Here is a 13,299-nt window from a genome sequence, read left to right on the forward strand (position 1 = left end):
CCCAGCGACCGCCCCCCAAAACGTTCCGTGACTTCCCCCCTATGGGTGCTGCAAATGCCTGGAGCAGGCCACTGAACTTCGTCAGCTCGCAACTAACACAGCCTCCACCACATCCCTACAGCTTCCATCAACCACGGGACCTTTATTCTCCCTATCATTTCCCACAGCCGCACATCATACAACAACACGCCCGGCTTGCACACAGTGCTAATTGTCCCTGCTGCGTCCGGTCCAACACATCAACACAGGCTGCAGCGAGCAAGCCTCCGAATTCTGTAACAGGCAGATCTTCGCCGGTTCCGGACGGACCAGTCTGTCCCGCTCTCTCTGTAGTAGCGCAGGACGTCACACATGCCGAATCATCTCTCGGCCCAAAATCTAGGCCCTCAGGCCTCAAGACCAAAGCAACTAAGGGGAATAACACAGAACCGCTCAGGCAGGGAAAAGAAGAACACACGAGCCAGAGAGAGACACACACATCTCATGAACGCACCCAACAATACCCACACCCTCCCGCGGGTCTGAGACTCGGAAATCCTCACACCCAGCAGCAGACACGAGAATTTGTCGAAATTGTTCGGACTTTCAATCCGAACTTCTCTTTCCAGTACCTTCTATCTTCCATCTCGGGAATGCTTTTACAATTCATGCAGCACCCTTATGAGAGCGCCCTCCCAATAATCTTTAATAACTTCCTAGCCACCCTCCTCGGTCTTCCTAATCATGGGTAGGTCCCTCAGCCACACTGACATCCTGTTCTGGAACGCCAGAGGCGTCAAGACTAAAAAATCAGAACTATTAGATTATTTGGAAACCAATAACATCCCCATAGCTCTAATTAATGAAACTCATTTACAATCTGCAACAAAATTTAAGTGCCCAAACTACACGACATTCCGGTCTGACAGGCTAAATCAGAGGGGTGGCGGAACGGCCATTCTAATTCGCCAGGGCTTCAAGCATTCGGAGATTCCCCTTCCCCCCCTCCAACACATGGAAGCGACAGCTATCCAAGTTAACATCAATAGGGAAACAATAGTACTAATCTCTATTTACAACCCCCCGGGCAGAATTATAGAGAGTGACCTGGACCATCTTTTGGAAACCGGAAACAAAGTAATTCTAGCAGGCGATTTCAACGCCAAGCATTTAACCTGGAACGCTCGGCAGAACAATGTAGCGGGGCAGACACTTCTAAAACACTACTATAAAAGTAATTACGTAATTTCGGCTCCATCCCACCCCACACACTTTCCAGATTGTAATCCTGGTGAAGCCGATATACTTGATTTTGCCATAATCAGTAACGTGCTTTCCAGCCACTCAATACGCACACAAGGCAGTCTTTCGACATCCGACCACAACCCAGTTCTTCTTAGAATACGTGGTCCACTAGAACCAGACGAATTAAAACATACATTCGTCTACAGCGAAGCCAATTGGAATCTTTTTCAAAATTACATTTCTGAAAACCTAAACACACAGTGCGTAGACGGGAACTGCTGTAACAGTGAGATTGATACAGCTGTTGACCACCTTACAGACGTTCTGAATAAGGCCATGCACCACTCTATTCCGCTCAGACGGAGAACTTTCAGGTCAATGCAAATTGCAGCAGCCACTCGACTTCTCATCCAAGAAAGAAACAAACTGAGAAATCAGTTGCAAAGAACCCACGACATCAGGCTTCGGCCTCTCATCAACGCCTTGAAACAGAAAATTAACTCCGCCATCAAAGATCAAATATCGAACACCTGGCAGCAAACACTCCAAGGCCTCGACACTACCAACACTAAAGACACGTGGAGGATAACAAAAAGCCTCACAAACACGGGCACAAAAATCCCACCCCTGAAACACAATGGCAACGTTGCAATTACCAACCAAGACAAAGTGAATATTTTTGCTGATACTTTAGAAGAAATATTCCAAACGAACCCAAACGTAGACACCAACTTCACCGTTAGCACAGAGCAGGTAGTTACCGACTTCCTGATGCAACCTCCGCAGGCCTCCGTAAGGCTTACAAACCATTGCGAGGTCGAATGGATTATCCGCCACCTTAAACCCCGCAAGGCTCCTGGCCCTGATGGGATTCAGAACATAGTACTAAAACAACTGCCACGGCCTGTTTTCAGATTTATTGCAAAAATATTTAACAAGTCATTAGCTTCAAATTATTTTCCTACCCAGTGGAAAAACGCTAAAGTTATCATGCTCCCAAAACCAAAAAAGGACCATGCCTCCCCATTAAATTATAGGCCAATAAGTTTATTAAATTCCCTAGGCAAAGTTTTTGAGAAAATCATCTTAAAAAGACTAAATTTTCAACTTAAGGAGCTCCACATTATCAGAAATGACCAGTATGGTTTTAAACGTGGACATTCCACAACGCACACACTATTAAGAAATATAGAGAGAATCACTCACGGATTTAACTATAAGAAAGCTACAGTGGCATTGTTCCTGGACATAGAACGAGCATTTGATAAAGTTTGGATCACGGGGCTAATAGCAAAACTCATTAAAGCCAAAATTCCGCCTCACCTAATCCACGTAATTCACAGTTACCTCCAGAACCGTTCATTTTTTGTCTCACATGGGAGCTCTCACTCAAGCTGCCGCCCCATCAGGGCCGGCGTTCCCCAGGGTAGCCTACTCGGGCCAACACTTTTTAACATCTACATAAATGACATCCCATCCATTGAGAATGACTCCAACGTGTCCATCTCAATCTATGCAGATGACACAAATATCAGTGCTCGCTCAGGAAAATTAGACATAGCGATAACGAAATTAAACAGAGCAATAGGCCTTCTGGAACCCTGGTTTCGGAGATGGAGAATTCAGATCAACATTGACAAGTGCACCACAACGGTGTTCTCAAAACGTTTACGCGACTATCGCTGCACTGTTCCCACCGTAAAAATCTTTAATAAAACCGTAGCTTTTACCTCCGAAACCAAATATCTGGGTGTCATTCTAGATTCCAAATTGACGTACAAGGCCCACATATCATCCATTCTCCGTACAGCAAACTTCAGACTGAGGCAACTATTTCCTTTACTCAATAAATCCTCCAGAATGGATGTAAATTTATCGTTAATGATCTATAAATCACTCCTCCGGTCCATACTGACGTATGCCTCCCCCGCCTGGGGCTACGCTGCTAAAACTCATTTACAAAAACTTCAGACATTTCAGAACAAAGTCCTCAGAATAATAACCAAATTGCCACGGGTTACTCCAATTAGTACCCTACACGAACAGACCGGAATGCCGTTGATCAAGAATTACATTAAAGGATTAGCGAATAGGCTCTACTTGAAATCGGCCATCAGCTACAACAGTCAAATTCAAGAGCTAGGACAGTACGATCCCAGCATTGACAAATACCTCCGCCCCCGAGCCCTTCTTGCGAGGTGACCCAACCCGCGAAATCCTCCAATCCTTTTGCTCAATAAACGGTCAGAGGATTGCCTCTGTAGTACATTGTTCTGTAACATTAGCCCAACAGCACACCTTAAAATTCCTTCACCTCCTGCATAAACGCAGCTAAACCTCGGCTTTTCTTTTGTAGCCCCCACTACAGTGCACCACCAGCCCGTTATAGGTACCCCGGAGAGTCCAGTCCATAGGCGGTCACATCGACCACTCCCCTACGCTGGACCGACCGTGAACCAACGGACACAAGACAAGACGACCACGGCAAGAAAATGGAAAAATGATTTATGGAATATGGATTGAAACTTTTTTGTAATTGGATAAGCAACGAGCCAAGTTGGTCGTTTCTTATCCAAAACAAATCTTTGTAAAAATGAAAAGAAAAAAACAATGTATCAGTTTTTAATAAAGGAAGCGCACGGACTGAGGCTACCGTTAGGGCTCGCGATTTTAAATACCGGACTGCTGGCTAGAAGTCAGCAGCACGCATCCGGAAGGTCCTGCGACCGGCCAACTCGACCAAGGTTTTCCGTGGTTTTCCTCAGTACTAGAGCAAATGCTGAGTTGGTACCCAAACTCCACGTTGCTCTGCATGCCTCCCATGCAGCCCTCTCAGAGTAATATCAAAATTCCGCTCTATAGTAGCCCCCCCCCCAAAAAAAAATTAACGTAAATTATTCCTAACGCCACCCCCAAGGCCAATATCAAAATTCAAAATTAACGCAAAGACCCGAATCAACTCCCCCCTACCCTATTTCTTACCCCATCCTGTCTCCTAAATCCCTTGTCCTCACTAAACTTATTCATACCAGAAGGACGAGCGGGCACTGCCTGGGAACCTTCGTAGCCCACAACCAACTTTATACCCCTCCCCCATTTATTGCAGTAGTGCCTATCGCTACTCCCCCCACTTTCTCTCTTCTCTCTCTCTCTCTCTTCGGCTTCAAAGGGTTAACCAGCTGATTTTCGTAATGGTTAAGTGAAGTGTTTTCTTCGCGGTACGGTCTGGATTCGTAAATATTATGAAGACGAGCTTCGGCTTCAAAGGGTTAACCAGCTGATTTTCGTAATGGTGAGGTGTAGTGTTTTCTTCGCGGTACGGTCTGGATTCGTAAATATTATGAAGACGAGCTTCGGCTTCAAAGGGTTAACCAGCTGATTTTCGTAATGGTGAGGTGTAGTGTTTTCTTCGCGGTACGGACTGGATTCGTAAATAATATTCAGACGATCTTCGGCTTCAAAGGGTTAAAGTGAGAATCATATGATATCCATAAATACAAAATTAAGATAGTTATTATTAAAGCAGATGGTATATACATTTACCACTGGGATTTAAAGAATTGAGAAGGGCTGAAAGTTTATTGTAATCATTTAGAAACAGCAAAAATATTAACATGAAATTAAACTAATCGGATTCGTTGCTTATTCTTAATTCACGTAACTGCTCAGATTACACAGCATAGAGTAGCAACAAAATTACTCGAGTCAGGATGGAATTAATTCCGGTGAAAATTAACATTTTTATGTCAATGAAACCAATAAATGATAAATCATTCGTACAAACAAATTGAACCGCGTGTGTTAAGATCAAGTATAGACGTTAATATAGATATTCCAGGGCGAGGTTAAATTATGTTGACCTGAATCTCATCGCCTTGATGGAGGCAGCCATCTTGATCTTTTTCGTAAACTAAGATCAAACAACGCACATGGACTCTTGAGAGTCGAACGAAAGAGCACGTAGACACAAGAAGCGCTGATTTTCCTTCTCTCCGGCTCGAGATCGATTCTCGTCATATTTTAATATCACGCATCCTCTGTTAGGCTGTCATATGAATTATGAATCCTTTCGCTTAGTTTCCACGTCTCTTGGCTGCTAAGCTTCTATAAAAGAGTTTTCGTAGTGCGAGAGCGGCGTACGTCTGATAAGATAGTGTAATTGCGTCATATTGTGAATATTATATTAATTATTTGTTTTAATCCGTCTGTATTTTATTTGTAGTGTTCTGTCTGACGACAGGTCCATATGAACAGGATCCTTCCATCCTTTTCTCGGACTGGGACCTGTTCATATACGTTCTTGGCAGATGATCCAGAAGTGGTTTGCCATTGCCTTCTTCTGTGTGTGAATGGAGTAATTGTTGGGATGCCACGGAGGAAAGCTCCGTGTTGCCTAGACCACGGCCTTGCCCAACACAAGTTATAAATTCGGGCACCACCGGGACCCCAGTATTACAAGCCGAGCGTTCTAACCGCTAGACCACCGTGGCGGTCACCTCCCAACCTGTTATTCAATAAATATCAGGTGTTTCATTCCAAATGGTAAAGCGGGAAGATCTTATCAGAGCCGGAATTAATAAATTTAAAATAAATATATGTATTTCCTCGTGTTTGATCTGCATTAATTTTTAAATTGGTAGGTTTCAATAAAAGTTATCGTAAAATACGTGCATAATACGAAAGGACAGCTAAATGTACGTATATTTAGAGCAACACTTGATTTTGCTCTAAATATTACCTACATTTAGAAGGAATTTACGTGATTAGCGTCTCGACAGCACATCTAAATATGCAATAAATTAACATAAATTCCAAAAAGTTATGAAAAGTAACAAGAAATGCATTCGGAAAACGATTAGGCAATTGCAAATTCTATAACACGAACATGTAAAGATGAATCTATCATACTTTCTAGTCTATACGTCTATGTGACTATTAGATCTTTATCAATCGCCATTTTAACATGAAGGAAAAGACCATTTGGGACACCTAGCCGTGCCCGGGAGGATAACTTAGAAACAGGCTGTGAACGTATGAACTGGGTTCGTGTGGCTCAGAATAACGACCAATGAGGGGCTCTTATGAACACTGTAATGAACATTCCAGTTCCACAACACGCGAACAATTGCTTTAATCGGCTGAGAGATTATCAGCTTCTCAAGGACGGTTCAGCTCGACGGATTTAGTTATAATATCTACAAGTATGTGAAAATTATGGACGGGTGTAGATCGAACGCTGTTTGAATGGGGAATTTCCCGCTGTTCCTGCAAATCGCGGGCGATGACGCCCAACTCACTAGCATTCTTGATTACGGCTTTCAACGTACCTTTCAGTAAATACAACTGATACCTCACTCACTTGTAATATGAAATCGACTGTCAGAGCTGTCTCTCTCGCATCCTAGATCTAGTGTACAACATTCGACGACCTTTAGGTAAAGAAGGCGTTTTGAAAATGGCACGGTAGGCTGTACCGGTACAGAGGAGGGGCAAATGTGATTACATGTCTCGTTACGGGATCAATTAATCAAATGCTTCAATTAATAAGGCAAGGCCGTGGTCTAGGCAACACGGAGTTTTCCTCCGTGGCATCCCAACAATTACTCCATTCACACACAGAAGAAGGCAATGGCAAACCACTTCTGGATCATCTGCCAAGAACGTATATGAACAGGTCCCAGTCCGAGAAAAGGATGGAAGGATCCTGTTCATATGGACCTGTCGTCAGACAGAACACTAAATAATAATAAGATGAGGTGGTCTAGCGGTTAGAACGCTGGCCTTGTAATCCTGGGGTGTCGGGTGCCCGAATTTATAACTTGTGTTGGGCAAGGTCGTGGTCTAGGCAACACGGAGTTTTCCTCCGTGGCATCCCAACAATTACTCCATTCACACACAGAAGAAGGCAATGGCAAACCACTTCTGGATCATCTGCCAAGAACGTATATGAACAGGTCCCAGTCCGAGAAAAGGATGGAAGGATCCTGTTCATATGGACCTGTCGTCAGACAGAACACTAAATAATAATAATTCCCGACGTGTAAACCTGGAATGCTTATATGTGTACGTACATGGGCTTTAGCAAAATGTACACGCAAGAAATTGGCACAAACAAAATACAGCGTATTTTAGAACAGGGCTCTTTGGATAACATTTAGATCCAAGAAAGAAGGAGGTCAGACTGGAAAATAAAAAAATTAATGACAAGATTTCATTTTTGTAACCTCTAGTAAATATTAAGCTAAAAATCAAGGAGGATTAGGTCTGAACGAATAATGTGTGTGGGACACATGATTATATCACATAAAACCGTGTTCGAATACTTGATGGGAAGACACCAACGTGAAGATCAAGAATTAGATGGGGGCTATTGAAACATTTCTTTAAATAAACGAGATGGGAAGATGTACATTGGAGTCATGTGACTCAGCAGAGGGACTTACGAGCAGTTCCTCACTATCTCATCGAATATAAGCTTCTTTAAGAGAACTCTGTTCAATGGATTTAGTTAGCTGTTCGATTTCAGACTACAGCTATAAACGTAATGCGTAGTGCGATTCATTACAAATGAAATTCAGCATTTCGATATACTTTAGATATTTCTGTACACACTTTCAGCTCATAATCTGTGATTATGAGCAAACAACTGAGGTGTTTCCACAACTTTACCTTTCAGGGGGTGTTAACGGCGTGTAACTCCCGACAACTAGAAGCTTTCTTTATCGCTGAATATAATACTTTATTTATATACCATTTAATTATTTAAGAATAAATACAGATGTGCAGATGATAATACTTGGCTTTAGCCACAAGACGATGATCTCAGACTTGTATTGTACCTCGAAAGTTTGTTGAAGAGTCCTCTCTCAACCTATTTAACGCGTAAGGTCCAGCGACATTGAACCATAAAGTCTAAACTAACTTTCTACATATTTCCGCCATAAATGTTGGGACTACAACCAATTCACGACAGTCTATTGCCGCTTAGACTCCTGTGAACCGAAGGTCCTCGGACGTCTTTGTCCTAAACAGTTAGGTATATCGTATGCCATGAACTAGAAGTAAACATCCCAGTATTACCCTCGAAACACAACAACAAGTTAGAATTTTGAAACGAAAAGTAAAAAGAAATTCAGCCTAATAAAATAATAAAAGAACTAAATGGTAGGATCAAATTACCTCAGCAGAACCCCGGTCTTCCAGCCCGTAGCTAGTCACTATACTGACTGAGCTATCCCGGCTCATAAGGCTACTCGGAACGGGGTAGGAGACGGAGAAGAAACTGAAAATGTAAGTTGCAAATTACCTGTCTCATATTGCACATTAAACAGTTGAAGGAAAATTATAATAATCTTGAAGAATTTAATTCTGGAAAAGAAGCTAATTTGAAGCAAAATGTCAGAATGCTGTTAGCGAATGAATCCTTGAATGATATTTAAGAATCCAGTCCGTACCGCGAAGAAAACACTTCGCTTCACCATTACAAAGATCAACTGGTTAACGCTGTTTAAGGAATCGTTTCTTCTCTCCGTGTTTGTAGAGACAGCGTTATGTTAATCTCTCACTGAAAAATACTTTTAACCCTTCAATTCCCAGTGGTAACTATATGTACCACGTAATTTAAAAATCAGTAACGCTTCAATTTCTATTTATGGCTTTCGTATGACTCTCACAATAAATATCGATTACTTCCTTAAACAGCGTTAACCAGTTGATATTTCTAATGGTGACGTGTCGTGTTTTCTTCGCGGTACGGACCGAAATAATAAATAATATTTAAACAGGTTTCGGGCTTCAAGGGACAAAACAAAAGATACAATGCAACATTAAACATCGTCGTTATAATGTTTTTGTTCCTTGGTTTATTTAAAGCCACTGCTCCAACTGCATTTGCTGAAACAAACGGCAGAATGATTTCTGATTAATTAATTACAAAAGATTTTAAAGTGTTCGTGGCCTATTTAAGGTACTGCATTTCAAAATATTATTCAGACGAGTTTTGGCTCCAGTGATATTCTTGCAGAAACAATTAATTCCACGTTCAAACAGCATGAATACAATGCAGAGGGGGGATTATGGACAACCCTGAACCACTGCATCAATGTGACAACGCAGATAGGAGTTATTTCTGTTCACACAAATTTTGCAATCGTGAACAGAATTACATTATTATTTTTCATTATTACATATACTGTTAAAGTGGTGATATATAGATAGATATATAGATTGCTAAACAAAAAAAAAATTAAAAATGAAGTTGCCATATTGGAAAGCGGCCCCACAAATGCAGCCATAGAAACACTTCTTAGCTAATCCTTTCTTTTCTACTGTAGATAAATCTCCTCCTCCAAATATTTCCACAATTTCTTCCCAGTTTCTTATTTTCAAGTCCCGGTTTGCGTATTCAACAGCAGATGAATCCCTTCGTGATGGTCCATGTTTGAAAGAAGTAGAAATACCCACAAGCACATCGCACAGACGTCAATGGACTGGCCTCATGTCATGTGATGTTGATTCGGCCTTGGTCGTGGCAGCGTTGCCAAGTTGGAGGCGCTGCGAGACGGATGCCAGATGCGATATATGTTATTTATTTGTAGTGTTCTGTCTGACGACAGGTCCATATATTATGAACAGGATCCTTCTAACCTCTTCAGGTTGTCAGGGACCTGCTCATACATATATACATTCTTGGCAGAGATGATCCAGAAGTGGTTTGCCATTGCCTTCTTCTGTGTGTGAATGGAGTAATTGTTGGGATGCCACGGAGGAAAACTCAGGAGCTCGAGGAAAAAGGTTGAAGGCAGGTCTGTTTTGACGTGTCTATTCGTATACCCAACCGGAGACTGAGCCCTGGGATGATTGTTCTTTTTATTTCTATGATTATTTAATTTTTATTAAATATAGGTTTTGGTTAATCGGGGGTTCTTTTATTTTGTATTTTTGGCTTAACCGCTGTTCCTGTCCTACGACCTACGTAACATAGAGTAAATTAAGAGCTTTACTTTATTCTATAATGCATATTTTACACATTGTTGAAATAATTACCCAAAACACGTATTAACTATACCCTCGTTCCTTAAATTCAACCGCTTGCCACGTCTAAAGCGTAAGAGTTAGATCTGGACATATTGCGAGTGAAATACGTAAATAAACACGAGCTTTTCAAATCTGCAAACAGATTTCTGCTAACTCTCACGGTTTAGGAGTTTTGGCCCATTTATTTCGTGATAAAGAACGGTTCTAGTGAGTGCGTTGGCAACACTTAGATCAGCTGTCGGCGGATGACGTCACGTATAGATACGATGTAAAGGTATACATTAGAATTTTATTTCAGTACAAATATACCTTATACAGTTAAACGTTCTTCAACGTTAAATAGGGAACCGTGGTTCCACTTTCAATTTTTTATAATGCTCACGTGCCAGTCTGCCCTCTCTTAACTGACGGTATAAAATCATGCAAATATTGGTATTAAAATATTTGTAATACGTTACACGCAACAATTACTGAAAGATTACTCGTGTTACAACCGCATGAAATGTGTTTCGAAAACTTCGTTAATGACTCTGTGGAAAGAAAACTACTGAGTAATATCAGACCGTGTTTGCATCAGCAGGCTTAAAGTAAACTTTTAGTACACTTCAGTAGCGTTTCAACATATCTTGCTGTCCTTCTGCTCGGGGAGTTATTCTGAATAGTCACGAACAAAATTTAAGACAGCCATCTTTGTACCTTCATGGTAGTAAAAAATTGGTCTGCCATAAAAATCAGACCTTTGAGCTTCGTTTAAAATCACTGAATTTGATTTCAAAACACATAGGTAATTGCATATTACTCTCATAATATACGGAAAATATAATGCGTTTGGCTCTCTGGCTTTTATTTTGATAGTCTTGGTGTGGACCGACACAAGGCGAATTAACACACATCACATTCTACTTAAAAATGAGTTCCTACCTTTGTTTTGCATTCTGCTCCAATGTCACTGGTGACAGGTTTACTAGAAAAGTGGGTCCAGCTTACAGCCACAAATACACACGCTTAATTCTATTATTAAGTTACAAACACTGCACATAATATCAAACATTCGTGTAATAGAAGTATTACCATCACACATGTTTATCCACCCACAAGCGTATCACACAAAATTTAATCCAAGGCGAGCACTTTATAGGTCGTTGTACGTATGCACAACCTGACCTTGCGTTCTCTACTAACAGCCAACAACAAATCTGCAACCACTTCGTTCTCTCTCTCTCTCTAGCAATGCATGATGGGTAATCGCGTGGTTCTTCGAGTTGCCATACCACGGCATAGTTGGCGCTAGCGTACGGTGAAACTACGAGTAAATTAAGACGCGTTGGCTATTCGTCGTAGATTACGGATTTCACCTCCAGGGGTGCTGTATGGAAATCACACTGACACAACATTTGACATAAATATTATGCATGTGGATGTCATGTAATTATAAAAACAACAGTGCCCACAATATTAGCCATGTTGACTGCTTTCATGAATCTATGCGCTCCCTAAACGGCAAACGTACGTAGATCTATGCATGAGGAAGTAAATGTCATAGCAGATCGTGTGGTTAATAAAATCCAAGCAACGTAAGATTCGGACTGAATTTCTTCTCGGGCCGCATTCGGCCCGTGGGTCATAGTTTTCTTCTCCGTGCCTTAATCTTCAGGAATGTTAATTTAATTTAATTTAATGCAATAACTCTGTTCTTCGTTCTGACACTTTTCACTCTCCAAGATCTTAGTAAGCATCCGACGTTGGTCCATGACAGCGGGATGGCGGGCAGCAACGGGTTCCGAGAAGGTTATTTGGGAAGAGAAACGGGCCTTTAAAAGTTCCAAGTGCCACACCCGGTCTTTTCAGAGACTGCGCATCAGAGGCCGTGTGAGGTAACGACCGCGTTCCTCAGAGACATAGTATATAAGAGCATTCCGACAGAGTCCGGTTCTCCAAAGCATCAGGTCAGAAAAATTTTGAAGAAAAATTTCAAAATTTTGAAAAATTATTTAAAAAATCAAAATATGCAGGAAATAATTCAAAAAGCGCACAAAACGTAAATTTTTTGAAAAATTTCAGTTTCAAATTTTTTCCAAATTTTTCAAAAAAATTTCGTTTTGTGCGCTTTTCGGGCATTTTCCAGCATTTTTGATTTTTCGAAAATTTTGAAATTTTACAAAGTTTTGAAAAAATTTCGAAAAATCAAAATATGCAGGAAATTATTCAAAAAGCGCACCAAACGTATTTTTTTTGAAAAATTTCACTTTCAAATTTTTCAAATAAAAATTTGGTTTTGTGCAATTTTCAGGCATCTTCCAGCATTTTTTGATTTTTCGAAAATTTTGAAAATTTTTCGAAAAATTAAAATACGCAGGAAATTATTCAAAAAGCGCACAAAATGTAAATTTTTTGAAAACTCACTTTCAAATTTTTCAAAATTTTTGGGTTTTGTGCGCTTTTCAGGCATTTTCCAGCATTTCTTGATTTTTCGAAAATTTTGAAATTTTTCAAAATTTTGAAAATTTTCGAAAAATCAAAATATGCAGGAAATTATTCAAAAAGCGAACAAACTGTATTTTTTTAAAAAAAATCACTTTCAAATGTTTTTCAAAGAATTTTGGTTTTGTGCGCTTTTCAGGCATTTTCCAGCATTTTTGATTTTTCGAAAATTTTGAAATTTTTCAAAATTTTCGAAAAATTAAGAAATGCTGGAAAATGCCTGAAAAGCGCACAAAACCAAGTCCTAATTCTGTTACCACTGCATTTATAAATCTTGATTTCAACTCGATACTTTATTGCAAATCTTAAGAGAGGAATGATACTTAATGCTTCCTATTAGTTCTAATTAGCATTTTTATGATGCAAAGTTGAGCCAATTGCATCAAACGCTGAGACTTTCACTCTGAGCACAAAAAGAAAAACATCGATAGGTCGATCACTGTATGAATCTATAAATGAAAACCTATGAAAGCAAAGAAACAATTCTGTTTTCTCATTTTTATCAAACAAATAAAACCCATTCTAAAATAACAATTAGTTGTGCTATTATTAAATAAG

At 40.4% G+C, this 13,299-nt stretch overlaps 2 long non-coding RNA genes across 4 annotated transcripts in view; one reads left to right on the top strand and one right to left on the bottom strand.

The window, feature by feature from the left end:
• LOC110839041 (uncharacterized) overlaps positions 1 to 11,642 on the bottom strand; it is a 125,619-nt gene extending 113,977 nt beyond the window's left edge. For both annotated transcript variants that reach the window (XR_015533071.1, XR_015533070.1), the window contains exon 1: positions 11,182 to 11,642. This is a non-coding gene — a long non-coding RNA (uncharacterized LOC110839041). The remainder of the gene's footprint in view (positions 1 to 11,181) is intronic.
• Positions 1 to 13,299, top strand: part of LOC147870877 (uncharacterized) — a 321,359-nt gene that overhangs the window by 234,993 nt on the left and 73,067 nt on the right. The gene's annotated exons all lie outside the window — the stretch shown is intronic.

Source organism: Zootermopsis nevadensis, unplaced genomic scaffold (genome assembly GCF_977971745.1).
Source record: "Zootermopsis nevadensis isolate Lab colony 2312 unplaced genomic scaffold, Znev_1.0 Znev_ptg000085l, whole genome shotgun sequence".
Classification (NCBI taxonomy): domain Eukaryota; kingdom Metazoa; phylum Arthropoda; class Insecta; order Blattodea; family Termopsidae; genus Zootermopsis; species Zootermopsis nevadensis.